Genomic DNA, 4,965 nt, shown 5'->3' on the forward strand with positions numbered 1-4,965 from the left:
CCAAATAGAGCAGGATTTTTAGTTGTATGTGTGTATATTGAAAGTATAAAGTTTTTATTACTCTAATACTAACGTCTCCTACATGAAATTAAATGCCAAAAGAACATGACCTAGCTTACATTATCCTTCCTTCAGTAATTATTGCATTGTTTTATCATATATTTTTTAAAAACTGAAAAGAAATAATGGAAAATGGAAGTAATTGCACCAGCTAAAATGTTTGGGTTCAGAAGTCTGTTTATCATATTAAATGGGGAACAAAGCAGACAAATCAAAGATGTTAGTAAGGAAGGTTTAAAATAAACTCTTCAAACTTCCTATATGCTCTAGGTACCAGGATAACTGGTCATTCTTGCAAGTCCATTCTAAAGTGCTGATACTTTTCAGTGCTTGTAAGAGAATTCCAGCACTTCCAAAGAGAATATTTACATTGTTAATAGCCTTCTTGCCAGCCTTCAAATAATATAAAAGTAATAAAATGTCATTAAAGTAAAAAAAAAAAAAAAAAAAGAACTCAGAGACCTAGGAAACAGTGAGGACCATAGTTAAGGCAGCTGACACTTCTTTGCCCAGTCTCACCTGAAACCCAAAGCAGCAGCACCCAAAGCAAGAGGGCAGCTGACTCCATCTCTGAGAGCTGGACTAGAGGCCACCTTAAGGCACTGACAAGCTGCCTTTAAAGATGTTTTGAGCAGTCGAGCTGTGTCTAATGACCACATGCAAATCAGCTCAGAGAAGCTGGAGTTGGTGTACAAGGCTACACCTGCTCTTGGTTTACCCACTGGGAGTTGGGGTTAGAAAAGCATGACCTAGTGTAGCGTAAGCATGCCCCAAGGTATTTTGTGTCCTGCTGTGCTGGGGTCCAGCCCTGGCTTGAAGGAGGGTCCCCGAAGAGAGGTGTGAAAGGGAGCGGCGAAATAACGACTCGAAGTCAAGTTCTGGTGCAAGCTGACAGGCTAATGCTGAAGGCAGCTGAGTTTTTCTATCTTTTTCTTTCTCTCTTTTTCTCTTCCTGCCACAGCTCTTAGCCTCAGTCTTTGATTTTCTGATCACGTCATGCAAGAACAGACTTCAAGAAAGGTACAATTTCACAGAATTCATAGAAACTTTTTGTTATTCCTTATCATCAAACAATCCCATAATTATTCACCTCAAGTAAAGTCGTCAGGCCCCTGTAATGATTAACTGTTTTTACATTTTCCCCATGTATGTGCGGTCAAGCACCTGTGATTTCCTGGACTTCTACTTTCAATTACTTTATTAAAGGTGAGAGGCAAAACAACCACAAATGGGGCTTCCCATCATTAATCACTGATCCAGCAGATCCATTTATCCTTTAATTATTTATTTTGAAGTTTTCTTTTTACGTCCCTCCAATACTTAGACTTTGGTCCCCCCTTGAACTATTTCTGACTTCGGTTGTTTTTCTGTAAGGATTCCTGGTAAAGAGTCAATTGCAATTGCCACCATTTAGAAAAATTAGTCATATAACAATGTTTACGTTGTTCCAGGAGGTTCATTGTTTCCTCCTAAGTTTACTGTACTCCACGCCTGACTTTCTTTAAGGCCTTTAAAGAAAACAATTATCTTTGACCCATTTTCTTGTTTTTCCAATTCTATGCCAGAGCCTCTTTCAGGTACATTGACCAACACTTTACCGACAACAATTTTTACTGGAAAAGTAAACTTAGAGATTGGGACACCAAGTGAAAGACAGAGAAAGACAAACATTATACAGAAAACCACATATTGCTGTGGCGTAGAGAGCCAAAGATTTTTCTATAGAGGGGCCACATCGGACTTCAAGGAAGAGACAGCTGGGCTGGAACTGTGTCAAGCAGCTCTTCAGCGCTCGATTCCTCATGATCCTGAAATGGCATGCTTGCCGTCTCCGGCACTGCTGTACTAAATCTTTATTTCCTAGTCTTTCTGAGTTGCGTGGGGGGCAGCATACTGTGGCTGCACTACTATGAAGGATGTGTTATTTCAGGTATCAATGATCCCTGAAAATTAACATTTTATATCTTACAGACAACAATACACATTGTGATTCTTTTCAAAAGCAGAAATCAAGTGGATTTTTTTAAACTGGGAAAAAATAGCTGTATTTATTTTTATTAGCATATAGCTTTATCATGATGTTTTTTAAAAAAAAGTGGTTTATTTTTATTTATTTATTTGAGAGCGACAGACAGAGAAAGAGGCAGAGAGAGAGAGAGAGAGAGAGAGAGAATGGGCTCACCAGGGCTTCCAGCCACTGCAGACGAATTCCAGATGTGTGCACCCCCTTGTGCATCTGGCTAACTTGGGTCCTGGGGAATCAAGCCGCGAACCGGGGTCCACTGGCAAGCGCTTAACTGCTAAGCCATCTCTCCAGCCCTATTATGATGTTTTTTAAACAAGCTTTGTTTTCTGCTTTCCTTACCTCCCACTTGTCTACCTCCACCTCCCTGTTGTACACTCTCCCCACCATAGCCTCCTATCCATTTTCATAGTTTCTTATTCTCCCTTCCCCCTCTTCTGTTCTCCTTTCTTGATTCATGGTCTATACAACTTCTCACATCCCTTTATTCACATGCATACATACATTAGAAGTTGACATTTGCCAATGAAAGAGAACATGTGAGGTTTGTTTTTCTGGATCTAGGTTGCCTCACGTCATATAAGTTTTTCCAGTTCTATCCATTTTCCTGCAAATTTCATGACATCTGTTTTCTTTTCAGTAGTATAGAACTCTGTTGAATGCATGTGCCACATCTTCATTATCCAGTCATCAGTTGACTTCGTTTTTCAGGTATTGGGCATATGCAAACAGCAGCAATAAACACAGATATGCCATTATCCCTTTGGTAGGACATAGGGTCCTTCAGGCATATGCCCAGGACTAGTACAGCTGTGTCATTTATGGTAAGTCACTTTTAGCTTTTTTAGAAATAATTACACTGATTTCTATACTGTTTGAACCAACTGACACTCCCATCATTGAGGAATAAGGCTTCGCCTCTCCCTACAGCTTTACCAGGATTTGCAACTATTAGTTTCTTTGATGATAGATAACCATTCTGACTGTGGTGTCATGAAATTGTATAGGGGTTTTGAATAGCATTTCTCTGATGGCTGAGAATATTTTTAAAAATAAATATCTGCTGATCATTTATGTTTCTTTTGGGAACTGTCTGCTCATTTCATTAGCCCATTTATTGATGGGAAGTTTTGCAATTTTGGATGAATTTTAGATGAGTTTGTTCCTTGATTAATAACTTTTATAACATAATTTATTTTCCAACTTATTATTACTACTTTTAGGAAGGTATTGACTTTTAAAAAATTATTAAATATTAAAATGTTTTAGAGTTAAAGAAAAATTGAAGATAATACAGAGTTCTTCCACATATTCCATATGTTGCTTTCCTAATTATAATCATATATTAATGTATTAAATAGTTAATTATAATCAATTACATTAGCTTCAACACTTTAGTCATTTCATCACTTGAGCTTTGGAAATTTTTTATCAGTTGTGAACATTACTGCATGAACATATTGCATATTGGTCATACTCCCACTGGGTTATACTCTTGCATCCCCTCTCCCCTGACCCGACACCACTGAGGGCCCTCCTGGTGGGGTAATTGGTTTTCACCAGGGGCCATGAATGTATCAGTCAGTCTCTAATGGGGAGATAGTGCCTCAGGATTCTCTTTTCCACCCTGTGACACTTACAATGTTGTGTTCCCCCTGCCCTTCTGTAATGTTCCCTGAGACTTGGCAGGTATAAGTTTCCTGTAGGGTTGAGCTCTCAGAATCCTCAAAATTTACGCTTTGGAGCTTCTGGTCAAGATGGCAGCCTTCTAACCAGCTACAGCTCCTGGGGTAATATTAGGTAAGAATTGTGGGGGCACCAGTACAATTAGGTCTTAGTAGATTTCCACTGGGTGAGGGGCACACAGTCAGAAATCTGCTGATCCTCTCACTTTCAGCTAGCCCAGGAGATCCTCAGGGCCCACTCACTACTCACCCCAGTGCATGCCCCTGCCTTTACCACCACATTTGTAGGCTGTGCACCCCAGGTGACCTGAAACATGCCCCTTGGCCCACGACCCTTCCTCTCTAATGAAATCAGCTTTTAAGCCCCCTGCACATAGATCTGAGTATACCCCTTGGCCTGAGCCTTTGCCTCTCTAACCCAGTTCTCCAGCTGCCCTCCCCACAGATGGTCCTGAGTGTGCACCATGGCCCTAGCAGATCCTTGCTTCTACAAACTGGATCCCCAGCTGTGCTCCCTTCAGGCTGCCCTGAGTGCACCCCTCAGCACACATGCCCCTGCCGCTCCAACTAGGTTCACCAGCTGCACTGCCTACAGGCAGTGAATATACCCCTCAGCCTGTGCATTCCTCTCTCTCTCTCTCTCTCTCTCCTCTCTCTCTCTCTCTCAGCAGGTTTGATGGTTACACTGACCACATGGTAGCCCTGAGAGTATCCCTTGGCCTATACATGCCCCTCTCTCTCTCTGTGCCCTATTTCACAGGCCCTCAAATCCCTGTGCTGCCTGCAAGCACCCTTGAATGTGCCCCTTGAACCACACACATGTCTACCCCACACCAGCCAACTGCCTAAGCAGGCTTAATCTGTGGAGCCCAGCAACCCCCACCAGCTCTTCATCACCCCACTCCCCCTCCTTGTGACTACTAAGAGCATCACTTTAGCCCCAGGATGGGAGCACAGGAACATCTAGCAACCACCTGCTAAGGGGAACTACTGAGTCCTATATAACCTGCCAACCTGGGTCCAATATGGGAAGAAGGGCAAGTGCTATGAACCCTGAGCTACTAGCAACACACAGGTGAGCAAAGGCCGAAGAGATAACAGACTTCCAATCTCACCTTTGCAATTAAGCACCAGCCCAGAGCTGCTGATATACTTAGGCACTCCACATCCTGAGCATCCCTAAATACAAAGCCATCA

Source organism: Jaculus jaculus, chromosome 6, assembly GCF_020740685.1.
Source record: "Jaculus jaculus isolate mJacJac1 chromosome 6, mJacJac1.mat.Y.cur, whole genome shotgun sequence".
Lineage (NCBI taxonomy): Eukaryota > Metazoa > Chordata > Mammalia > Rodentia > Dipodidae > Jaculus > Jaculus jaculus.